A 27,895-nucleotide genomic window follows, 5' to 3' on the forward strand; every position below is an offset into this window, starting at 1 on the left:
TCACCTCTGAATGCGTATTTACAAACCATGCAGATGATCTAAATAGGACACATTCTCCAAAGTGCAACTCCCACTGGGTTAAAGTATTATTTCATTTAACATCTTGATGACTCTTCCTAAAACAGTCTTCAGAATTTGTTTGTAAGCTTACACCTCCAATCACAGTGAGGAGCATTTCTTTACCTCCCCAGAGTATTACAGACATTTCCCTCCTCCCTCCTCAGTTGTATGTGTATTCAACTCTTCTTCCTTCCTGAGATGAAGCTTTGCACTGCTCAACTCTGAGAGAAATGAGAACAGTTTTTGCATTTCACCTTAATCAGATTAAATTAGGACAGGTGGCAACCTTGCAGGCAACATAATTATGAAAAATGTCTGTGCTCAATACAGGCTGTCCTTCCAGTTTCCAATCAAATAGGACACCAGAGCCCAACCTTTCTACTTTTGGCTGGTGACTCACACAGCAGTCACCCACATACTTGCTCTGGATATAATGGTGCTGCAAAATTTGAAATTAAATATAGTCTAAAGAGCATGAAAATCTACTTTGTAAGATTAGCTAATTTAATATAATAATTGTTCTTCTATTACAATCTTTACATGCCAAATTGCGGGGGGCCTGGAGGGGGGAGCTACTCTATGGCCGGCCTGTTATTAGAGGAAAATCTTTTAACACATCCCCTTTACACTTGCCATCCAAAGGTACGAAGAAATAATGCTGAGGATTCCCTGGTTATACTGTGAGAGAGCAGCTGTCTTATCCAATAGGAAATGCGCAGTGAATATCTGTTTAAATAGATTTGAAATAAGCTGAAGCTGGACACAAAATTCCATTCTACATTAGAGGGCTTCTACACCCAGCTTCATTTAGGATATTGCTTCTCAGAAGATACCCCAAGCATCTATCTCAATAACAAATGTTATACTGAAAATGCACTCAGCAACAATTGTGGTATGAGTCTCTGTGCAGCAATTTTTCAGCACTTCAAAATTATACTATCGCACCATGGAAACAAATTAAGTAGCCCAAGCTTGGCTGCTGGGATGGCTTTATTAGCAATGCAGTGCTATTTCATAAAGAATGCATGGCTTCAGATGGGTCAATGAATGTCAACAATGGCTGCTCCATTTGTATGAAGCCCAATTTGTATCTGGAGAAGAACCAAATAGCACACTTCAGAATCCAGTTTCATTTCTTCCCAACATTTAAATTAAAAGAAAAAAAGCCTGGTTATTTAGTTTTTCTAATTTATCTGTAGCCTGTATTTCTTTCTAGGGGATCATTTGGGAGGAAGTCTCAGAGTGTGAGTTAAACACTAATTTTTTTTTCTGAAGCACACAAGCACCATGAAATGGTTACTGACAGCTCAGAGAAAACACAATCTATGTGATACACATTGTACAAGAAGGTTTCTTTGATATATTAGATTCATATATGTGAGCTTTGATTTTCTTGTATTTGTGAAAAATGGTACTATACTGGCTTAGTAGTATACTGGCTATAGGTTTTTGTGACTGATGATTGAATCTTGGTTCTGAAATGATTACAGCTTTGCCAGAATAACGCCAAATGAAGAATAATCAGTATTAGATGAGCTCTTAGGAAACAGAAGTCCTCTTTTGCATGTAGATATGTTGTACTAAAGAGAGAAATCAAACCCAAGACTCTATTCTGAAACCAAAATAGACTCTGCTCTGTTCACCTCTCAAATTTTGTATATATAACAATAAGATTCTAAAATTCATCCAAACCATGGCTAATTTTAAAAGGCTAATTTTTTAGAAGGCCCAGTATTCTACCAGGAATGGAAACTTTCCCTCAGCTTGCTGTCAATTAAATAGCTTTCAAATTGTAGCTCGAAGTCAGTAAGAATTTCTTGCTCCCAGAGTGGATATACGTCTACGACAGCATTTCAAGATGCAAAGGGATGGTGGCATTTCAGGCTCTGTTATGGAAGTTTGGACAGACATTTGGCCCTTCCCCAGCCATCCTGAAACACTAAGTAGGTGGTTCTCCCCACCCCTCTCCTTTGTTTTCTTCTAAATCTGGCTCTGACCAGAGAGGCCTGCGGTCTCAACGCAATGAAGTCTCCCAAGCCAGGCCCAACTGACATGTGACATCTCAGTGACGCCTCTGCGTATCTGGCTCTCGTATCCTCCTTTGTGTTTATCCATGTTTTTTAAATCACCTCCTCATTTTCTGTGAGGACAAATTTGTAAGGAAGGAGCCCTCTATTTGTTTCCTCAAACACTCAATTCTGTGCCTGATTTGCATCTTTGGTTTTGTCACAATATTGCCACAGCAAAGTCTAGGCCAGTGGGACTCAAGTTTTGATTGTCTTCTCTGGGTGCCACGTTTTTGCTCATCTTTACTCCAGCTGCCTTGGTGACTTGAGTGTAGAAACGTAATTAACCTGTGCTAACACCTTAAGCTCTATTTCGCAATGAGATTTTGTAAAAAAATAAATGAACAAATAAAAATTTTAGAAACCCAGGGCTGAAATCTCTCTCTTTCATTTTCTTCTTTGTGCTGCTATTTCCGTTGAAAAAAATTTCTCTTTTATGCATATATGAGTAGAATATCCTTGCATTCTTTCTGTTAAAATAGCATGGCTCCAGTATTCACTAGCTATGAGATTTTAGAGAAAGGAAGGTATCTTTCTCATTATGGTTTATAACAGAGAAAGAGAACTGCTAAATTAAATCTAAATTCATCTCAATAGTGCCTTATACAAAATGTCCCTGGAGAATTACTACAGTTTGCCTTTCCACAAAGTGCCTCATATGTTGCTGGCAGACTTATCCTGAATCTAGAGCAACAATTACCAATTATGAACAAATGGTCTCTATGGCTGCTGTGGTATATACTCCAGCAAACTACATATAATGATACTGCTCTCTCCTTTCAAAGGCTGTGATTTAAATTTATAGGTGGAGCCAATGGGTTAATTTTCACTGCCTTGTTTTCACTACCCTTACCACTATTCAAAGGCCTTAAAATAGCTCTGCTATCAGAACTCACTAATCCAAATTAGTTTATAAAAACACTCTCAGATTAACAAATCATTGATACTTGCACACCACAAAATTGGTTACCACTTAAAGGTTTTATTCTGACTAGATTTATAGCCCGCATAAATCCCGTTCTTGTGTAATTTAGATGGAAGGCAAGCCAGAGGTACCTCTGCTGTCTATTTGCAGCAGCATCGGCTAAAAAGGAGAGTGATTCTTTATTATTGATGTTTAGCAGCCTGTGTTTAAAAGCTGTGAAGAATCAATGAGAATACAATAGATCAATTCCTCAATTTCCAGTAAAATATGGTTTAGGAAATTTTAAGGGGGTATTATAAAGATGCTAGTATTTAAAAGTTAAGGCATCATTATATGTCTGTGTAATAGAGATCATTTCAGAAACAAAAATCAAGTTTTTTTTTTACTTTTCCAACTTTAAATTAAAAAAAGCTTGTTTTAAATAAAATTAATCTACTAAATACTTCAATGCTAACACCTGAGGTTAGGAATGGTAAGTTTGATCATTCTTATGTTAAAATGAATGCTATTCAAAGATCATTTTTGTTCCTGTTTTTCTGTAAATGTATTTTGAACACATGAAATCCATGGTACCCAATATATTCTGAGCATTGGATTCTAGCAACAGCATCCATTAAGCTCTTAAAATTTTTTTATTTCAGTCCTTGGGGAGAATTACTCATAAGGTTTCTAGAACATGTTTGAAATGGGGGTTTCTGATTCAAAATTCAAAGTAAAATTTTAGTGGTTGGGACTGATAGAGAAATATTCTATGAGCATTAATAAAACCATGTCAATAGAAAGTTAATAATTATTAGGATTACAAATTTATTTATCTAGAGGTATCAATAATAAGTGTTATTTTATTAACAACTCATCCTGTGGCTCATTTGATAAAAGGATATGAAGCAGTTTAGGGATATTTGTAATGAGCAAGGTGGTTTCCTGATGTTGCTCTTGCTTTTTCAATGAAGGGAAGGGCGGTGAAGGGAAAAGGGTAGCGATAAAAGTAAGAATGACCTGGGAGGGACTGGCCGTCAAGGACAGTGATCCTTGTGGGCTGCCAACTTGGTTCTGAGTTTCCCAGCATTCAGAACAAAGAGAAGGATACCATTGTCCCCATAAAATAAAACCAAAGCAGCTCTTGAGAGAAGGGCAGACTTACTTCTTTTGGAGCAAGCCTAGGATTGCCAGATTTAGCAAATAAAAGTACAGGACACTCAGTTAAATCTGAGTGTAGGAAAAGTAAGGAATACTTTTTTAAAGTGTAAGTCTGACCCAGATATTTTTGTTTATCTAAAATACAAATGTAACTGGGTGCCCTGTAGTTTATCTGGCAACCCTCCCAAGCCGTAAGTTAGACAGAATATTTGTACCAGCAGGTCATTTGTAGTACATAGTTTTATAACTTGGTTTCTTATGGAATGACTAGGATGAGTAGAAAGAGAAATAGTGTATTTCCTAGAAACTGAAGCTTCTACTATAATTTCAGCAGCATCAGGAGAGAGTGTACTGTGTGCCATCAAAATCCTGCCCCCTAAATATAGCAGCAGAGCCAAGCGGAAGCTCTGCAGGGCCCGGGAGAGGAGGGTGAGCGTGGACGCCCTGCCTGCACACGCTGGGTGGCTGTCCACGGCTGAGAAGCCTTTAACTCCTTTCGCTCACTCTACTCTAAGGATTTACTTGTAGAAATACAGATATCACTTCAGATAGATCTAATGTTCAGCCAACATTATAAATAAACTATTCCAGGAGATGAAGATTATCTGTACTGCAATAGTACAGGCTTGAAAGGAAATATGGATTTTTTTTTCCCTCTCGAAAAAATTTGATCTTCCTCTTCAGGTAGACAATTCATAGCCTCAGTTTTTAAGTCTTGACATGTAGGAAAGAGGAAGATACGTAAAAGGCACACACAAAACCATCTAATTTGTGTATGTAATTGCTGCAAATTTTGCTTCTTCCATATAACTGCCTGCAGATATTTCTGTCTGATTTTTCAGACACTGGTAAGCCATATCTTCTTTACCTGTGCTTATGTTTCCTGTTGAATCTCCTTTAAAATGCAGTGCTATGGAAGAGGCTTAAATCCCGAAAAGCAATTTAATTTTATTCAGGCTCCATTTTGTGTCTAATTAAATAAGTATCCTGATGTTATAACAGCTTCATAGTGGAGAAAGCTGGCAGCTGCCACTTCCACCAAGTGACCCAGGCTCGCACCCCCGGCGGTGGCCCGGCCACTCTGTGTGCCTGTGCAAGGGCACAGCTTTGTTCCCAGGACGCCTCCCCAAACCTGAGTCTAAACGTGAGGACATATCAGACAAACCCCGGGGACATTCTACAAAATAACTGGCCTGTACTCATCAATAGTGTCACTGTCATACAAAGCAAAGAAGGACTGAGGGACTAATCCAGATGAGAGGGGACTAGAGAGATGCAGCAACTGAATGCAACGTGTGAGCTGGGATTTTTTTTTTTTTTTCTGTTAGGTACATACTTAGGACAAATATGTGAAATTTAAATAAGGTCTGTATTGAGGATGGAATCAATGCTAATTTCTTGATTTTTGATAATTGCATTACGGTTATAATAGATTACCTTATATTGAGAAAACATACTCTGTGTTGGCAATTTACTCTCAAATGGTCCAGAAAAAAAATGTGTGTATGAATGTATGCATGTGGAGAGAGGGAGAAACAAACGCCATAAATGTGACCAGGGGGGTATCTAGTTGAAAGGTGTGTGGAGATTCTCTTAAGTGGTGCGGCTTTGCTCACCAGCCTGAAATTATGTCAAAATAAAAAGTTAAAAGAACAAGTATTTCCTTTGGTAAAACGTAACCCAGTATCATTAGGAGAGGAGCTTGCTTTGTTTTGAACTTTACCGGATCCAGTGGAAACGGATGATGTTCAGATGTAAGTGCCAGCTACAGCACATGAAGCCGTCTCCACCACCTCCCAGGAGTGGGACGCAGGATGGCTCCCGCAGCCTGGAGTTTTCTGAATATTTATTGGGTATGTCTTATCTTTTTTTTTTTTGCCTTTTACAGCTGAGAAGTTTGAGTTTCTATAACACCCACAGACAATTTGGACTATATCTAATCAAGTCAGTGCAGTATATAAGGCAATGTTTCAAATATCTAAAGGTAAGGCCAATTCTTTATTTTTTCATTGCTACTGAACCTAATTGAAGAGTCTTATGAATTGAGTCAAATGATGTGCTAAATCAACTGAATTCCCAATAACTCTGTACATTCTATTCCATATTATTTTTCTCTAACTATAAAATATTCTAATGGAGAACAAGGAAAGAAATAATGTCATTTTTACCTGACTCTTCACAAGACAAAGTAATCCCATCTTTTCTAACAGGATGTTTAATAGGAAGTTTTTTTTAAAGGATCAAAGCCTTGCCTGTGCACTTGTCCCTCAATGTCTGGTTCTGTGACCCCCAGCCTTGGATACCACAATCTGAAGGTGTTCAAGTCCCTGCTATAAAATGGTGCAGTATTTGCATATGACCTATGCACATCCTTTCATATACTTTCAATCATCTCTAGACTATTTATTATACCTAATACAATGCAAATGCTATGTAAATAGTTGTCGTACTCTATTGTTTTTATTTGTATTATTTATTATTATATTATTATTTTATTTTTTTCCAAATATTTTCTCTCTGCAGTTTGTGGATTCCTTGGATGCAGAACCCACCATATAGAGGGCTGACTGTATGTTGAGGTAATGTCATGTGACCATTGTATGTAGGAGTATTTTGGATATGCAGAAAGTAATTTCTACCTTTAAGATTGAGAACCAAAATACTTTTTTAAAATATCTTCATTTTTATTGAAAACGCACCTGTCAATTTTGATTAATTTTAACATTTTCTTATGTCCATATATTGTGGAGCAGGGCCAATACTCATTTAATACCAGTTATTCATATATTCCTTCAACATATAAATATGAAGCAAATACCAAACGCCAGGAACTGCTTTAGATAGTAGGAATAGCAATGCTTAAGACAAAGTTTCTGTCCTCATGGAACTTACATTCTGCTAAGTGGTCAGAGATTCCTAAGTACACAAATTAAAGAAAAAAAAAAAGAAACCTTTCTGATAATGCTGAGCGCTATGGAGAAAGATAAAGCAGGGAAGGAATCGAGGGGAGAGGAGTCAGAATATCATCAAAGCCCTCAGTGAGGAAGTGCCTTGAGCAGGGCCACGGATGGCCGGGAGCGTGCACCGAGGAGAGATGCGAGCAGGTGGGCAGAGCGTCTGCCGAGCAGGTGCAGCCTGAGGCGGGAGCGGGTTTTCGGGAGGAGGTGAGTCGGCGTTGGCCAGCACCCAGATCACGAGTGGCTAAGGGGTGCAGGTTTAATTCAAAGAGTAGGGAGAAGGCATTGGAAGATTGTATACATCGTGATGATGAGATAGCCTTTATATTTTTTAAAAAAATTTTAGGTTGAATTAAGCTTAGATTGGCAGAAGAGCTGTAAAGCTACTACAGAGCATTCTTAGGGGTGCTTCACCCAGCTTCCCCTGACGTTAACACCCTACATGACCATGGTACATTTCCTGTAATCTTTTATGTTTAAAAAGGCATCAGTCCCCTTACTGAGTAGAAAATGATTACAAACTAATAGTAATGACCGATGTTTATCGAGTGTTTACTGTGTCCTAGGAGCTGTTCCAACTGCTTTACATGTATCAACTCATCAGTCCTCACAAAACCACTGTATGAGGGCAGTACTGTTTTCGTTATCCTCATTCCACAGGTGGGGTTACCAAGGCATGGAGAGGTGCGTCAACTTGCCCAGTGTCGTGCAGCTAATACGCAGGGAGGCTGGTTTTCAAGCTCATATTGTCCAGTTCCCAAGCCTGAACTCTGGAATAGACCAGGGGAGCAAAACTGGAAGCAGGGAGCCCAGTCAGGAGGCTACTAACGTAGCACAGTGGTCAGGCGAAAGACGACGGTACAGGGGCAGTGGGAGGGTGGGTAGGGGTGCAAGGATAACGGGACTGGCTGGCGGGCTGCACACCAGGGAGCAAGTGTAAGAGAAGGAGGCAAGGATGACTACTCTGGCCTCCTCCTGGCTGAACAGAGGTGACTTTCACTGAGAGGGAAGAGTGATGGGGAGGGCTTAGGGAGTTCTGCTTTGGGCACGTGAAACTGAAGACATCTGTGAAGCATCCGGTTGTAGTCACGTGAAGAAAGCATTTCGAGAGCTGAGAGCGACAAACCAGGTGAAGCTGCCGAGAGGTCAAATGAGTGGAGGTCATAGGATTGCCGGTTGGCATCATCCCAAATCTATTTATGAATCAATTTCAAACTCTTCAGGATGTGAAAAGCAACAAGAATTGGTTCATCAATCTTCCGTCCTCAGCCTGTCTCCTCCTCCCAGATTGCTGTCCCAGCTCTGTCTTATCAGGGGGGACAAGGAATGAGAGAGGGAGAGAAAGAGGGAGGGAAGAGGGTGGGGGCACGACGAGAGAAGACACTGAGGAAGTCAAAGGCAAAGAATGTGGTGGCTTTTCAGGAAGGGCTGCAGGCCGCCCCTTCCCCACGAACAGGTTCATCTCATTTCTGTCCAATATCGAGATGCCCACAAAAGACAACAATACTTCCTCTCAGATTTTTATTAGATTTAGTCAAATTGTGTGCATTGGAATTTATTATTATCTCATTACATGGGCCTCTCATATTTGATTTGTAGCATCACCAATTAAGTTGTTTGCAGTGTAACATTTACAAAGTTATGTTACATAGACATTTTTGCATGGAAGTTATGAAATTTCAAATCTATTGGATAACTTGAACAACTAGTAACATTTTAAAAAATATTTGGAAAGGTAAGTAGACGCACAAGAAAATTACAGATAATAAAGTTATAGTTAGTGAAGAAAAGAAAAAAAATGATAGGAAACAAGAAAATAAGGAAATAAATAGATTACAAAATTGCTAATTGCAGAGAAGAAAAACAGTCAAAACCAGATAGCCAGAAGTTGGAAGATACCTAAATTAACATGGATCGATAAAAGTTATTTACTACATGAGCACATTAAAGCAGAAAGGGCCAGGAAAGCTTGCACTTGAATGGAAAATATAATTGCATGAGGTGGGTATCCTTTATGCTATTCCAGAGGACAAACAATGCTGTGAGAACTCTAAATTTACAATATAATTGTTGACTCCATGTTGTAATTTTAACTATACAGTAGTGACAAAATAATTATATACTTTTTTCTCTTCTGTGTCAGATAAAATAGCACAAATTCTTGTACCCGCATATTACAGGAGCATCAAAGAACATGTTGTCAGTGTCCAAATACTGTAAAAACTTTAAAGAGAAGTTCATGGCAATTTCTCACATTTGACAAACCACCGACACAAAGATACTCCAAAGGAATGTCCAATGTAGGGCAAGATGTGTGAATTTTATACACACAGACAAGAAGCAGAGGAGCTGTGTTATTTGATCTCAAGAAAAATATAAAAGGAAAGGTTTCTGTTATACCCTGGGGTTTGATCTGGTTTTCTACTGTTGTGTAACAAACTACCCACCCCCATCTTTTATTCCATCACTCTCCGCGTCCACATGGCCAATCTATGCGGTTAGCTTGGACTTCCTCACAACGTGGTGGTCTCAGGGTATCTGGATTTCTAATATAACAGCCCAAGACGTTTTGCAAAGGCCAGGAAGCTGCCAGTCATCTGAAGAGCTAGGCCTGCCATAGTGTCCTTTCTACCGTACTTGATTAGTCAAAGCAGACACAGACCAGCCCGGGTTCACGAGGCAGGGAAATAGAATCCACTTCTTATCGGGAGGGGTGTCAATGCATTGTGGCCATCTTTAATATCTCACAGGATTCATCTCCTTTATGACAATTTACTCATTTATCATGCAAAAAGGAAGGAGGTGGTGCTTTAATTTATGAAAAGTAAAAAAAGAAAGAACATTCTTGAATGACTATTATAGGCTGCCTCTGACTAACTCCAGTGACAACTCCGAGTCCACATCAGGGGTTGCTTTTGAAACAGAAAGCCAAGGAACACCTGCGACTAATGCGTCTGGTGGAGTGGTCAGTGGCAGGGGACAGCTGAGAGGTAATGCAGGTCAGGAGACGTGCTGACATGGGGTCAGAGGAGACGGAGGCATCCTCTGTCCATGCAAGGAGACCTACGGCACAGAACTGCCTCTGCACAAGGCTTGCTACACCTCTCAGGATCAGCGGCCTATTTCTGCCCTTCAATACATCCTTGGCACAGTTCACCCTGGGCATGCGACATAACAGCCATTATTGTTGGTTACATTATCTAGAGAATGATCACCCCAAGTTGCTCTTTAGCCATAGAGAAAGCAGAAGAAGAGGAGAGAAAAAGACTACTATGGCTGGAAATAAAAAAAAAAAAAACAAACTTTTCTGTAAATATAAGTTACACTTAAAGAATTTACATCTGAAAGTCAGAGAATCACTTATCCAGAAGATTTTTATCTTAACTAGTACTTATTATATAGAAAGAAAAACAAGTGTTTAAATGTCATTCTGCTCTTCACAATGTGCACATTTCTCTCTCCTTCTGACTTTGCTTTTCATCTTTGGTTTGCTGGTTTTTTCTTCTTTATTCCTTAACTGATTTGTCTCCTTTTTCTCAGCCTCCTTTCACACCTGCCTTGCCTGGGCCTACCAGGCCCCCTGAGCCGCAGCCACAGGCCACCTCTAGGAACATTTAGCACAAAAGAGGCTGCTAACCAGACAGCATCCTTATGGTGGTGTAGGTGTATTTTCGTCTGGAAGTAGAAGTTGTACTAGACTATTTTCTTGTTCGTTTAAGAGCTAATACCCACTTATTGTAACAGTGTTCATGCTACTATGAAAATGTTGGCAGACACTGTTCTTTGCCTACACAGTAGTTATCTACCTCTTCCCTCCCTGCTAACAATTTGGTTCAGGACTTGGCTTCAGAGTTTTTCATCTCTTGGCAGCAGGGCCCTGTGACTCAGAGAATTTGTGACTAATCTTGGTTTGCCACAGGAATCCCACTCACCATTTACAGCAACTATTTTAGGAATGTTCCTAGGACCCAGCCTTGGCCAATGAATAGTCCCAGGAAGTCTGTTCAGGGCTCCCGGGAAGTATTTTATACTCCCCCAATACCTACAGAGAAATTCAAATGGACAAAAAGGCTTTTTGCCCCATCCTTTCCTTCCTGTTTGGATTCAGGGTGACGAGGTGCTGTCTTGAGCTGGGACAGCTGTGGGTGTGGGGTGACGAACATGCAGTGGAGGACGGAGCAGCCAGGACCTGCACAGAAGCACTGAGCTCCTCAACGGGGCCCTGGCCCTGAGGACCCCTGGACTTCTCAGAACTAAGCGATAAATGTCCTTATATTTTAAGCCTCAGTTGGTCAGTTGTCTGTTACTGTAGCTGAAGCCATTTCTTTTGGGAGAAGACCATGCTCCAGGAGCATTTTCATAGTTCACATTTCTGCCCAGCTAGGACTTCCTGAGAAAAGATTACTGCAACGTATGTTAAAGGATGATTGAATGGCAAATATGCCACGGGATTAGAGATCGTGAATTGTTCCTGAGACATGTAAAGGCTCATCTATCTCCTCTGGAGCCACTCGCTTACATTCTAAGGGTAATAAAACCCTGGAACCTTTCCCTCCTCTCTCTTCAGAGCAAATTCATCTACTTTCCTGGACAAAAGTCCCCCCACCTGCACCCCACCATCTCTCTCTCTCTCTCTGGAGGGGAGAGGAGAGTATGTGACAGTTCCTCTATATTAACTGAGTTTCAGAATTTCAGGCATCTTCTCCTGGGGTGCAACCTCTGCATGTGCAGGTACATCTGGCCCTCAGTGTGCTGCCCCACGGGGAGACTGGTGCGTGGGGAACTGGTGCTATTATGATGCTCTGTGGGCAAATAAAAGATCTGTTCTCTGATCCACAGCACACACACACACTTAGTATGTACATGACCTACCCCGAATTAGGGTAGTTCATATACCTACCTAAATGTATGTAAAATTCTGTGTGTGCATTTTTCTTAGCACAGAAGCTAGGAGGGTCCTATAGTTTTTGTTAGATTCTCAAAGGAGTCAGTAATCAAAACAAAGCAAAAAACCAAATTAAGAACCACTGTTCTGTAATTTACTAGAGTATAAATCTTTTGAGAAAAATAACGTGTTAATATCCGTAGGGCCTACCACAGTGTTTGACATATAGTAAATGCTCAATAAAAGTTTTGTAATTAAATGAACAGATAAATGAGCTGTGTTGTCCTCCATCCGTGCTCTATGCCTGGTGCTTTGAGTGAAGGAAACTAGTATGTGACATTTAATATAAACCCACAAGCCATAAAATCATAGAAACAGATGTATACAAAAGAATATTTATCAGCATTAAATTCTGGTAAGGTTCCATATTAAGCAACATATATCACTGTATGATAGAATAAAATATAGTTTTGTACATAAAAATTTTAAGTGTGAGAAAGGGAAAAGACCAGCAAACGGAGAGAAAAAGGAGAGATGACATCAGCTGTCTACTTAGCACATGGGCTGAGTCACATTAAACATTCATTTTGCATTTAAGCATTTTGAGTTTTAATTTGTCTTTTTAGCAATGAGAAGCTGGAGTCAAAACCCAAAACATACATATGCTTATGATTTCTACATTACATGAATTCTGTATAAAATATGATTATTTTTCTCTTAATTTGTTAGCTAATTTAGCTAATTCATTAGCTTCCATTCCTTAGAATATGTTCTTCTTCTTTCAAAGCATAAGGTACAGGATATTTTACAATATATGCTATGAAATTATGTATATCAAGTAGATTTATAAATTTTCTTTCTAATGCACTTTTTCCACATCTCCTTTTGCTTCAGCTGTTGGGTGACAAGGGATGTCACGGGTTGGACTGTATCCCCCAAAGAGATATGTTCAAGTCGTAACCCTGGGTACCTATGAATGTGACTTTACCTGGAAATAGGGTCTTTGCAAATGTAATCAGATTAAGATGGGGTCACTAGGATGGGCCCATATCCAATATAACTGGTGTCCTTATAAGAAGAGAAGAGACACAAAGACACATAGGGACAAAGCCATAACAGAGGCAGCTATGGCAGTGATACATCTACTAGCCAAGGAATGCCAAGGATTGCTGGCAACACCGGAAGCTAAGAGAACAGCTGGGAACACATCTTTCCCTAGAGCCTTCAGAGAGAGCACAGCCCTGTCAACACCTTGATTTCAGCCCTCTGTCTTCTAGAACTGTGAGACAATAAATTTCTGTTGTTTTAAGCCATCCAAGTTTGTGGTAAACGGTTTTCTGGCAGTCCTGGGTAACGAACACAATGGGTGAGAGTGGATATCTTCTTGTGACTAAGATTCTGCTAGTGCAATGCTGACTTCTGTTTGTCACTGTATGAAGCTGTTGACACCTCGATAAGAGAAGATGGATCAAAGGAGATCAAATTGCAGAATATAGAAGCAGCTGAGAAAACCATTATTTTAACATGGAACTGCCATTTAACTTGATCAAAGCACTTGTTTTGTAATTGATCCCAGGGAATATTGTTCAGGTAAAAATGAGCTTTCTCTATATTTCTATAATTCAAGAAAAAAAGATGGCTTTTCTTCATTGGAATTATAGTTGACATAAATTTGGGAGAGGGCATCTTGGACATGTCATTTAAAACAAAGAAGGCATTGGACTCTGCTTTATACCAGGCGAGCTTTCATTAAACTCAACCAGAGCCTGATCTTCAGCAATTTCCAGGCTCCTGTCGGCTTGTATTGTTCCAACTATTTGGTGGAGGTGGGAGAACAAAGTGCTCCCCTACTAGCTACCCAAGTTTCTATTTCTAATCTGTTCTTCAAAGCCATTCCTCAAACTCTCTCAAGGCATTTTCTTAAAATTCGGGCTTTATTTGTTCTTGGAACGAAAACAATAAATGTTGATGCGTGGGGAACGTAAAGGGATAGGGCAACACACGGAGTTTCAAACATTTCTGCTACTGTGTATCTGTAATGACAAAGGTGAGACCTGATGGTGCAATTTTTCCAAACATCCCACAGAAAACATAATTTTGTTTCAACAACTTCTTCAACATCTATATTATTAACATTTAATTAATTATACAATTTCACTTTAATGTACAGTGCCTTTTCTTGGAAAAGCTCTGGATATTGACTACGTAGAAGTTCCCCAGAATTTCTGTTTTGAATAGCCTAATTCTTATTCCTCACTCAGTATTCTTGCTGCTCCCTCTAACCCACCCCTTTTATTTCTCTTTTCCTTTTCCTCACACATTCTGATCAGGGGACTCTTCAAATCCCATCACCCTCTTCTGAACTGCTCTTCCTCTTCAGTCCTCATTTACCTGGGTGGACTTCTTCGACCTGCACCCTCCTGCTCCAAATCCAGGCTTGCCAGGGATCACACTGAGTCACAGATTCAGACGGTCATTTCTTCAACAAGTATTTGTTGACTGTTCTCTGGGCCAGGTAGTAGCTAATTTAGGTAAGAGATAATTTAGGCATACTCTCTACTCTCTAGGTGTGTCTTTATTGGTATGCCCAGACAGTACTAATTCATTAATATACTCCACATAATATATGCTCTAGATAACTATGGTTTTGTTGAACTGACATGCTCATGTTAACGTAGATTGATGCTACATCTCCAACACTAACCTCACTTGTACTCTTTACCTAAGACAAGGTATATTTCCTGTATATATTTGAGAAGGAAGAAAAGATTCTCACCTACTCTATGGGTCTTTCTGTACCACCTGCTTTAAAAAAAATGTTGGCCCAAGAAAGAAAACTTCTTTTACATGACCTCACTACTAAGCCAGTTTGGCCACAGAAGGCCTGAGATACCCCACAGAAGATTAATGAAGTCTGTCAACCAACTGAGTGGTAAATGGTTCCTGAAAGCATTACAGCCATGTCCCATCTGGAAGTAGATCTCTTTGAAGAACAATGTTTGGCGGGTAAAAATCGACACTGAACAAGTATTTACTGAGAGGTTAATGCATGCACAGAACAGTGTCAGTGTGGGGGTCAAAGTGATGAATGGAACATGCTTATTGAGCTTACATTCTAGAAGAGGAGGAGAAAGAGAATAAATAAGCAAATAAACAGAAAACTCCCAAACTACCATATAGTGATGAATATCACTATAAAGTCAAAATAATAAAGTGATGAGATACAATTCCAAAATTATAAAGACCATTCTAGCTTCTGTTTGAAGGCATATGACTCATTTTTGAAATTTTGTGGGGAAATCACTTGAATAAGACTTGAAACAATTTATACTAAGTAAACTTTATTTAGACAATATTCATAAATATTAGTTTTAATGAGGAGTACTAGAGACATTCCTATAAATGCGTGATTTATTTTTATTCCTTCCTCCAATGTATGCAAAGGCCATTCAGGTCCACTTGGAGTTGCCCTACCAGGCTGCTCATTGCTACCCTCTCATCCCACACTTCTATACAATCAAGCATATCCCTGGTATAAAGGAAAAAACTTGGATGGCACAGTAGATGTAATATTTTTCATGTTTATTGACAGAGAAATCTTTTGTTCTTTGAATACATATCAATATTTCTATTGGGTCCCTACTATTATATTATAAAATATAATTTGAGAAACATAGCTGAATTTTTATTAAACCTATCATCATTTGTGCTCAAATATACTCTGGAAATTCTAGCCAATGAAACAAAAAATGAAAAAGAAATAGTTATAAATATTGGAAATAAAGTGAGGACACTATTGTTTACAAATGGTTTTAAAAAACAAGGAAATTATCTGAAACATCAGCAAACTAGAAGAGAGGAGTAAAGGGGCTAGCTGTACACAAATTCAATGCAGAAAAATCAGAATTATAGACAAACAAAAACCAGACAGAAAATATGATGAAAAAATGAATTCATGGTAGCAATAAAAATACAAAATGCCTAGGAAAAACTTTAACAGGAAACATGAAGATCTTAAATTAAAACCAACAACTACAACAGCAGAAACAACACACAAAGATTTACTAACAAGAAAAAGATGACATATATGATAATATATCATATTCTTGAATTGAAATGAATTTTATAATGATTTTATTCTTCTAAAAATATTTCATATTTGTAATTTAATTCTTATCAAATGATGATAGTATTATTTTGGAAATCTGGCAAAATGAACTAAAAGTAAAAATTGATAAGGATTTGTCTGTGCAAAAGTTAAAATATTTCTTTATAAAAAAGAAAAAACATGGCAATCATATTAAAAGGCAAATCAAAAAATTTTTTGAATATTTGATAAACAGTGATTTTTCTTTCCTTAATATATAAAGAGTTTTCAGAAGTCAATGAAAAGGGAAGGCTACCCAATGAAGATGAAGATTAAGGACAAGAAGAAGTACAGATGTTCAATATTTACCCCCAATATGAAATTAAGATTCATAGTTCATATGAGTAATAACAATTCACACCAAACCGTTATAGTAAAGATAATCTTAAAGCATACACACACACAATTCACACTGTTAAGAAGACCACAGGGCTAGGGAAAAAGAAAAGATTTCAAAAGCGTCCATCCTACCTCATCAAAGAGAGACAGAGAATCTGCCCAGTTACATATCTCACCACTACTACAGCCTACAAACAACTATCAACTGAGAAAAACACCACCACACTAAGGATATCCATAAACAAGGCATCCATCCAGAACCTGGATTGCCATCAAAGTACCCACAACCAAAGCCAAAGCTTCTTACCCAACATATGCTACAAACACACCTGTACAAGTTGTGTGTGTGTATGGGGGAAGCCATCCAAACAAAAGAAAACTCACAAATAAGAAACAACAGCTGCTCCAGATGAGAAGGAATCGGCCAAAGAACTCTGGAAGTATGAAAAATAAGAACAAAAGTACAACCCAAAAGGGAGCACCAGCTCTCCAGCAATGGATACCAACCAAAATGAAAACACTGAAATGACAGATAAAGAATTCCAAATATGGATGGTGAGGAAACTCAATGAAATCCAAGAGAAAATAGAAAACCAACTCAAAGAAATCAGAAAAACTGCTCAGGAAATGAATGAAAAATTCACTAAATAGATCAACATAAAAAAAAAAATAAAGGAACTTCTCGAAATGAAAAATTCATTTAAGGAAATATAAACCACAGTGGAAAGTTTTAAGAATAGACTAGACCAGGCAGAAGAAAGAATCTCAGAGCTTGAAGACAACTCTTTCAAATTATCTCAGTCAAAAATAAAGAACAGAGAACTAAGAGGAATGAACAAAGCCTATAAGAAATATGGGATTATGTAAAACAGAGAAATATAAGAATCATAGGCATCCCTGAGGGTGAAGAAGAAAATACGCAAGGGCTAGCAAGCCTATTTGAGGAAATAATTGAGGAAAACTTCCCTGGTCTTGCTAGAGATTTAGACATCCAGGTATAAGAAGCTCAACAGACACCTGGGAGATTCATCACAAAGAGATAATTACCAAGACACAGTCATAAGACTGGCCAAAGTCAACATGAAGGAGGAACTCCTGTAAGCTGAAAATATCGAGTAACCTACAAAGGAAAACCATTAGGCTAACTGCAGACTTCTCAAATGAGACCTAACAAACCAGAAGGGATTGGGGCCCCTTCTTCAGTCTTCTTAAACAGAATAACTGCCAGCCTAGAATTTTGTATCCTGCAAAACTAAGTTTCATATATGAAGGAGAAATAAAGACTTTTCCAGACAAGCAAACACTGAGGGAATTTGTCAAGACCAGACCTGCCCTGCAGGAAACACTCAGAACTACATTATACATGGATCAGCACAATAGTCACTCACCAGAGTAAAACCACCCAAAAGTTAAAGCTCAGAGCTCATATTAAACAATAGTACAAGAGGTAAAACAAGGCAGTAACATACTACCCAACAGGATGAACAGAACTGCATCCCACATCTCAAGTCTATCAATCAATGTGAATGGTTTGAATTCCCGACTCAAGAGACATTGTCTGGTTAAATGGATAAAAAAATATAAGCCAAGTATCTTCTATCTCCAGGAAACACAACTAACCACAAGGACTTATACAGACTCAAGGTGAAGGGATGGAAAACAATATTCCATGCAAATGGAAACCAAAAGAAAGCAAGTGTAGCCATTCTCATATCAGATAAAATTAACTTTACATCAACAATGGTAAAGAAAGACAAAGGCGGTCATTATATAATGGTAAAGGAAGAAATTCAACAAGACAACATAACAACCCTAAATATTTATGCACCTAACACAGGAGCATTCAGATTCATAAAGCAAACCTTACAAGATCTAAGCACAGAGATAAAAAGCAATATTGTAATTGTCGGGGATTTTAACACCCCACTGATGGAACTGAACAGATCCTTCAAGTAGAAAATAAATAAAGAAACACTGAACTTACACAGGATGCTAGAACAAATGGGCCTAACAGACATCTACAGAACATTTTGCCCCAATACTACTCAATATACATTATTCTCATCAGCACATGAAACATTCTCCAAGATTGATCATATTTTAGGCCACAAAACATGGCTAAACAAATTTAAAAAAAAAATAGAAATTATACCATGTATCTTCTCAGACCACAGTGGAATAAAACTAGAAATCAACTCCAACAGAAACACTCAATTCTAACAAAGTCATGGAAATTATACAACCTGTTACTGAATAATTATTTAGTTAATAATGAAATTAAGATGGAAATTAAAAGACTCCTTGAACTGAATGACAAAGGGGACAAAACCTATTAAAATATATGTGATTCAACAAAAGCAATCCTAAGGGGAAAATTCATATCCTTAAATGACTACATCAAAAAGACAAAGAGATCACAAATTAATAATCTAACATCTCAAGGAATTAGAAAAGGAAAAACAAACCAAACCCAAATTCAGCAGAAGAAAAGAAATAACTAAGGTCAGAATAGAACTAAATGAAATTGAAGAAAATAATACAGAAGGTCAATGAAACAAAAAGTTGGTTCTTTGAAAAGATAAACAAAATCAATAGACCTCTTACTAGATTAACCAGGAATAGAAGAGAAAGGACCCAAATAAGCTCAATCAGAAATGAAAAAGCAGATATTACAACTGATACCATAGAATTACACAATATCATCTGTGAATATTATGATAAGCTCTATGCACATAAACTTGAAAATGTAGAGGAAATGGATAAATTTAAGGAAACACACAACCTCCCAAGACTCAGTCAGGAAGAAATAGAACTCCTGAACAGATAAATAACAAGCAAGGGTATTGAAGCAGCAATAAAAAATCTTCTAACAATAAAAAGCTCTGGACCAGATGGATTCATAGCCAAATTTTAGCAGACCTACAAAGAAGAGCTGGTACCCATTCTGCAGAAATTATTTCATATCATCAAGAAGGAGGGCATTCTCCCCAACTCATTCTACAAAGCAGTAGCACCTTGATACCAAAGCCAGGAAAGGACACAACAAAAAAAGATGACTACAGACCAATGCCCCTTATGAACAGAGATGCAAAAATCCTCAACAAAATACTAGTAAACCAAATTCAACAGCACACACAAAAAAATAATCCACCATGACCAAGTGGGCTTCATCCCAGGGATACAAGGATGGCTCAACATACATAAATCAATAAATGTGATTCACCACATAAACAGAAGCAAAAACAAAGATCATATTATTATCTCAATAGATGCAGAAAAAGCATGTGACAAAATACAGCGCCCTTTCATGATAAAAATCCTCAGCACATTGTCTGGGGAATGGACACACTTGAAGCTCTGACTCGGGGTGGGGGGCAAGGGAAATATACATAACTTAAACTTTTGTACCCCCATAATATGCTGAAATAAAAAAAATAAAAAAAAATTAAAAAAAGAAAGTTAAAAAAATCATCAACAAATTAGGCATAGAAGGAATATACCTCAATCCACAACCAGCATCATACTGAATGGGGAAAAGTTGATAGCATTCCCACTAAGAACTGTAACAACAATGCCACTGTCAACACTTCTATTCAACATAGTGCTGGAAGTCCTAGACAGAGCAATCAGGCAAGAGAAAGAAATTAAGGGTATCCAAATGAGGAAAGAGGAGTTCAACCTATCACTTTTTGCAGATGATATGATCTTATGTCTAGAAAACCCCAAAGATTCTACCAAGAGTCTCCTGGAATTGATAAATAAATTCAGAAAAGTCTCATGTTATAAAATCAATGTATACAAATCAGTAGCATTCCTACACACCAATAACACTCAAGCTGAGAGTCAAATCAAAGACTCAATACCATTCACAATTACTAAAAAGAAAATAGGCCAGGCGTGGTGGCTCACGCCTGTAATCCTAGCACTCTGGGAGGCCGAGGTGGGTGGATCGCTCAAGGTCAGGAGTTCGAGACCAGCCTGAGCGAGACCCCGTCTCTACTAAAAATAGAAATAAATTATCTGGACAACTAAAATATATATAGAAAAAATTAGCCGGGCATGGTGGCACATGCCTGTAGTCCCAGCTACTCAGGAGGCTGAGGCAGTAGGATCGCATAAGCCCAGGAGTTTGAGGTTGCTGTGAGCTAGGCTGATGCCATGGCATTCACTCTAGCCAGGGCAACAAAGCGACACTCTGTCTCAGAAAAAAAAAAAAAGAAAAAGAAAAGAAAATAGCTAGGAATATGCTTAACCCACAAGGTGAAAGATCTTTACAAAGATAATTACAGAACACTGAGGAAAGAAATCTCAGATGATAGAAACAAGAGGAAAAACATACCCTGCTCATGGATCGGTAGAATCAACATTGTTAAAATGTCCATACTACCCAAAGTGATTTATAGATTCAATGCAATCCCCATCATAATAACAACATCATATTTCACAGACCTAGAAAAAATAATTCTATGCTTTGTTTGGAACCAGAAAAGTGCCCAAATAACCAAAACAATCTTAAGCAAAAGGAACAAATTGGGAGGCATCACATTAACAGACTTCAAACAATATTACAAGTGTATAGTAACCAAAATAGCATGGTATTGGTACAAAAATAGAGACTTAGGCCAATGGAACAGAACAGAAAACCCAGATATATAACTATCCACATAAGGTCGAGTGATCTTTGACAAAGCAGACAACAACATACACTGACGAAAGGAATCCATATTCAATAAATGGTGCTGGGAAAATTGGATAGCCATACGCTAACCTCCTTGGTTAAGCATATTCCTAGAAGAATGAAACAGGATCCATATTTCCAACCACTCACAAAAATTAAATCAAGATAGATATAGGACTTAAATGTAAGGCATGAAACCATAAGAATTCTAGAAGAAAATGTTGGAAAATCTCTTCTACATGTTAGCCTAGGCAACGAATTCATTAAGAAGACCCCAATGGCAATCACAGCAATAAGAAAAATAAATAAATGAGTGGGACTTGATTAAATTAAAAAGCTTTTGCACAGCCAGGGAAACAATCAACAGAGCAAATAGACAATCTACAGAATGGGAGAAAATATTCACAAGCTATACAACCAATAAAGGAGTAATAACCACAATCTACAAAAAAGCCAAGAAAATCAGCAAGAAAAGGTCAAACAACCCCATTAAAAAGTAGGAAAAAGACATTAATAGAATATTTCCAAAAGAAGATAGATGAATGGCCAGTAAACATATGAGAAAATGCTCTACATCACTAATCATCAGGGAAATGCAAATTAACACCACAATGAGATATCACCTTACTAAATTTAGAATGGCTTTTATTAAAAAGTCCAAAAACAACAGATGCTGGTGTGGATGCAGAGAGAAAGGAATGCTTATACACTGTTGGTGGGACTGCAGATTAGTACAACCTCTATGGAAAATAGTGTGGAGATTCCTTAAAGAACTAAAAGTATACTTACCATTTGATCCAGCAATCCCACTACTGGGTATTTACCCAAAGGAAAAGAAGTCATTTAATCAAAAAGACACCTGCACATGAATGTTTACTGCAGCACAATTCACAATTGCAGAGATGTGGAATCAACCCAAATGCCCATCAATACATGAGAGGATTAACAAAATGTGGTGTATGTATACCAGGCAATATTACTCAGCTATAAAGAAAGATGACTTAATACCCTTTGAAACAATTTGGATGGAATTGGAGACTATTATCCTAAATGAAGTACCTAAAGAATGGAAAAACAAACACCATATGTATTCACTATTAAGTTGGAACTAACCGATATCGGAGCACACATGTGCATAGAAGGAAGTGAAACTCAGTGGAAATCAAGCAGGGGGGAGGGAGGAACAGGGGATGGGCAAAAACCTGCCTAATGGGTACAATGAGCACTTTCTGGTTGACGGGCACAATTCTAACCCTGACTCAAGCATTACAAAAATGATCCATGTAACCAAAAACATTTGTATCCCCGTAATACTTTGAAATAAAGAAAAGGATATCCAGCATCTCAATCTCAACAGCCCATTGGAGAATGCCTTGTACTTTTTCTTAATTAAAAGCCTGTTTACTCTCTCATAAGGTAGAATTTTAAATTAGAACAAAACACACATACACACACACACATACACACTCACATATACAACAAATTAGCTAAGTCAGAGCCTATTATACCACATTAACCTTTTTTGTGTTAGGAGATGATAAAGGAAATATTTTAATTACAATAATCAATTGTATAATTATTATTAATTTCAAAATTTATTGATTGTCTATTACGTTCAAGCTACTGAACTCCTCACCAGAGGACAACAGTTAAAGAGTATATTAAAAGTTATAATTTAGAAAATGGCAATATACAGCCTTTAAAAAATTAAAGCATTTTCAAAAGTAAAAAAAAATGATCAAGTTCTCCTGATTAAGAAAACCACATTTCTTTCCATTTTTCTTTCCCTTTTCCCTTCCTCCCTCATCCTGTCTGTCTCCCCTCTCAGTGTACATTATTAAAATAGCTAAGTCATAATTTTTCGGGTCAAGGCAAAAATTAGAAAATAATTCAGAACCATTATTCCCAAATCCCCAGGGGTAAAAGAAAAAAAAAAACTAAATCAAACTCCTATTAAAAAATTAATTGCAGTTACCCTTGGGAACCATTCTTTCATTCATTCATAATTCAGCAGTGTATTTTTCTTAATGGGAACTCCTAAGTGCCAATTTACAACAAAATCTTCCTAAATTATATGAATCTTTTCTAAATCATCGTTAGTTAGACTATGTTTCAAATTACTTGATATCACATTTCTAAGAATTTACCATTTGATTTCATATTGACTATATTTATTTTTCTATTTATATCTTAGTCTGTTCAGGCTGTTTCAACCAAATACCTTGGTTGTTCTGGAGACTGGGAGGTCCAAAGGCCTATTTTATAAGGGCACTAATCCAAGCACATGGGCTCTGCCCTCATGATTTAATCAATTCCCCAAAGGCCCTGCCTCTTCATACTATTCTCTCAAATAGTTTGAGGAAAATTGGCATTAATTCTTTAAGTATTTGGTAGAATTCAGCAGTGAAGCCATCAGGTCCTGAGCTTTTCTTTGATGAGAGACATTTTACTACTGATTCATTTTCCTTACTCATTATTGGTATGGTCAGAGTTTCTGTTTCTTCAAAATTTAATCTTGGTAGCTTGTATGTATTCAACAATTTACCCATTTCTTCTATGTTATCAAATCTGTTGGCACAAACGTGGAGAAAGGGGAACATCTGGTGGTGGGGCATTTAACAATGTTTAATAGTATAAACACTATTGGTGGGAATGTAAATTAGTAAGTATGTATAGCTATTATGGAAAAAAGTATGAAGGTTACTCAAAAAAATAAAAAATAGAACTACCATATGACCCAGCAATCCGACTACTGGGTACATACGGATGAAATGAAATGGAGTTAGTACATTGAAGAGGTATCCACACTCCCATGTTTATTGCAGCACTATTTACAATAGCAAAGATATGGAATCAACCTACGTGCCCAACAATGGATGGATGGATTAAAAAAATGTGGTATATATACACAATGGAATACTATTCGGCCATAAAAGATAATGGCATTTTGTCATTTTCCACAACATGGATGAATCTGGAGGATATCATGTTAAGTAAAATAAGCCAGACACAGAAAGACAAATGCCACAGGATCTCACTCATATATAGAAGCTAAAAATAAAAGTTGATGTCATAGAAGCAGAGAGTAGAACAACTGGTTAGCAGAGACTGGGGGAGTGGAGGATGGGGAGAGAGGTTGGTCAATGGAGATAAAGTTACAATTAGGTAGGAGGAATAAGTGCTGGTGTTCTATTGCACAGGAGGGTGACTATGGCTAGCAGTAAGGTATTGGGTAATACAAAATACCTAGAAGAAAGGCTTTTGAATGTTCTCACCAGAAAGAAATGATAAATGTATGAAGTGATGGACACACTAACTATGCTGATTTGATCATGATAAAACACGTATGTATCAAAATGTCAAATACAATGGATTTTAAAGTTATTATTTAAAATACAATGTATTTGGCAAAACTAAAAACTTTGATTTTTTTAATGGAGTACATGTAAGGTTGTATTTAAATATCAAAAAAGCTAATCCAGTATGAAGAAGCAAAATAATTCACATCACTTTCCACCTCTCAGTGACTGACTAAATCTGTTATCTAAATCACCATATTTTGATCTAAGTGCTCTTGGGGAAAATTGATTGATCTATTTATCTATCATCCTCTATCTTCCAATGTAACTTTCTAAACATAATTAGAATTCACACTATTTCTAAGTATTATTTATACTGGATTTTTACATCAATTGCTCAAGCTATAGGAAAGACCTTCCACACAAATAATTTGCTAGAATAAAACTGGGTGCAAGGGAAATTCAATACAGGCTTATTTTCTGGTAGCCTTAGAATCTTTGATATGATGTATTGACAGTATAAAAGTGTTCATTGATTTGCACTTAACTTCTGTTTGTTGCTTAGGCTATTAGACATGTTATATTTCCTTAGAAAATGTTAACATTGAGTTGTCCCTTGTGGAATATTTTAGTGTGAGGGAGAAATGTCAAACTTAGAATTATGAAGAGATTTGTTCTCTGTGGATTTCTGGACTGTAAATAATCAGCCATCTCCAGCATCAAGTTATTGGTCAAAAGGTAAGGTTTCTCTCTTCACACTTGGAAATTTAGCATAACTTTAATTTCTTTCATTTAACACTTAGATCTATACTTCAGAGAATTTTAAGAATGTGTTGTTAACTTATTATGCCTACATTAATGCAGTTCTACAAATGAAGGCTTTTTAAGAGCAAGCTAAGAACTCTAGGGAATATAAACAAGATGTAACCCTTGCCCTCAAAGAACCCATAGCTTAGTTGAGGAGATCTATAAACAAATAAATATAACAAAAGGCAGAATGATGATGGTGCTAATAAAGACTTTTGTTTTTAGAAAGGTCTACACAGTTATCAAAGCCCTTTACACATATTACTTCCTTTGACCTGCACAAGGCACACTGGAGGTTGACCAGAAAGACTGATTCATCCCTAGTCTAGAAATGAGGAAAATGAGAATCACAGTATTAAGAGGCGGGTCCACATTCGTAAGTGTAGTGCCAACAGTGCTAAATGGCTGACTTTTCCACTGGCACCATACTGACTATCTACTTTTAAAATGAGTAAATGGGAAGCCATTAGACTGAGGTGGCCGTAAAACCCTGGGTTCCTGTGTCAGCAAACTGCAACCTAACTCAGCTCATTTTCTATTAATTGGCTAACGTAAAAGAAAATGGAGCTGAAACTCAGCTCATCACAGGTGGCCAACTGGGCATTGAATATATTGTCTTGAATTTCCTATCAGGATAGTTCAAATAAAGCAATTGCTTAAACTTTAGCCAATCAAAGAATTTCTTAGCTTTGCTTCCACATTCACCCTATAAGAGTTTTCCCCTCAACCACCTGTGGTGAAGCTCTAATGGCTTGCCAGTTGCAGTTGCCTGACTCATAAATTGCTGCTTGCTCAGATAAATTCTTTAAATTTTAATGTGCCTTGCTTTATCTTTTAACACTTTTATTTTATTCATTCTTTCCTATGTGTTCAGAAATTTTGTTGACATCTCTCATCTGACTTTTCTAACTCTTTGTTTTTGTGGATTTATATTCTTTTAATTCCTTTAGCATCATTTTGGTGGGGTTTGGGGAAGTAGCAGATGTAAACATATGAAACTTCTTCAGGAACTAATGTGGGACAAAATTATTCCCAGCTATAAGCTCTGGAATGCCTCACAGAGGAGACCAAATTTGATGTGGGCTTTTAAAAATGAGTAAGATGAGGGAGCCACTGAGCTGGAAGGGATAGACAAGAGGAGGCAGTGGAATGGACGAGGCTGTGGTCTGAATGTCTGTGTCCTTTATGGATGTTTGTGCACCTGAATTAGGGCATTTATGAAAAAGCCTGGGGAAACTTATTTGTGCCTTCCACCATGTGAGGACACAGTGAGAAGCCACCATCTGTGAGGAAGTGGGGCCCCACTAGACACTGAATCTGTCCGAACGTTGATCTTGGACTTCCCAGCTTCCAGGACTCTGAGAAATAAACTTTGGTTGCTTATAAGCTACCTAGTCTATGGCCTTTTGTTCTAGCACCTGAATGGATGAAGACAGGAGACTTTTAAACCCATACGATAAGCTACATTAATACTGTAGAGATCAATATCTTTCTTTTTTTCAGAGTTGACACTCAATAAGCGGTCAAATACTTGAAAGTATACAAAAGTTCTTTTAAATTAAAAAACTTTCAAAATACAGAGACAAGATCATTTTGTTAAAGACATAACTTTGAGACTTTCAGCCAGAGCAGGTATTCAAAGTGTGAATTATAAAGCTGCACTGGGGAGATGGCAATATTTACATAACAGAAAGGCTAAGTAATGTGGATGAAGGGCCGAACAAAATTTCATCTCCAATTTACTCTGCTAACAACTCCCTAGGTCAACATTTATCTTTGGGGCCAAACAGGTAGACAGAATTGAAGTCAAATGGAGTTTATTCAACTGGAGGAAGAACTTGCAGTACAGTTGCTCACACTCACACCAAAGATGTGGTCTTGCTTTATAGAGATCATAGAATGTGCTTCTGAATGCTGAGTGCTTAGGTTACTAATTTGACAAATGCACAAAAGACAATGTAAAGGGATTTGATACCTAGGAATATATTTATCTAAGGAGATGAAAGATCTCTACAGGGAGAACTACAAAACACTGAGGAAGGAAATTAAAGGGGACGTAAACAGATGGAAAACCATATCATGCTCATGGATCAGCAGAATCAACATTCTTAAAAATGTCCATACTACCTAAAGTAATCTATAGATTCAATGCAATCCCTATTAAAATACCAACATCATTTTTTGTAGATCTAGAAAAAATAATCTATGCTTCATATGGAACCAGAGAAGACCCCATATAGCCAAAGCAATCTTAAGCACAAATAATAAATTGAGAGGCATCAATTTACTAGACGTCAAGCTATGCTACAAGGCTATAGTAATCAAAACAGCATCATACTGGCACAAAAACAGAGACACAGACCAATGGATCAGAACAGAGAACCCAGATATAAAACTGCCCTCATATTGCCATCTGATCTTTTTTTTTTAGACAGAGTCTTGCTGTGTTGCCCGGGCTAGAGTGAGTGCCGTGGCATCAGCCTAGCTCACAGCAACCTCAAACTCCTGGGCTTAAGTGATCCTACTGCCTCAGCCTCCCCAGTAGCTGGGACTACAGGCATGCGCCACCATGCCCGGCTAATTTTTTCTATA

The 27,895-nt window shown here is 37.7% G+C and overlaps 1 protein-coding gene across 1 annotated transcript in view; it reads right to left on the bottom strand.

Moving 5' to 3' along the window:
- Window positions 1-27,895, bottom strand: part of PRKN (parkin RBR E3 ubiquitin protein ligase) — a 1,113,312-nt gene that overhangs the window by 191,938 nt on the left and 893,479 nt on the right. The gene's annotated exons all lie outside the window — the stretch shown is intronic.

This window comes from Lemur catta, chromosome 2 (assembly GCF_020740605.2).
Source record: "Lemur catta isolate mLemCat1 chromosome 2, mLemCat1.pri, whole genome shotgun sequence".
Classification (NCBI taxonomy): domain Eukaryota; kingdom Metazoa; phylum Chordata; class Mammalia; order Primates; family Lemuridae; genus Lemur; species Lemur catta.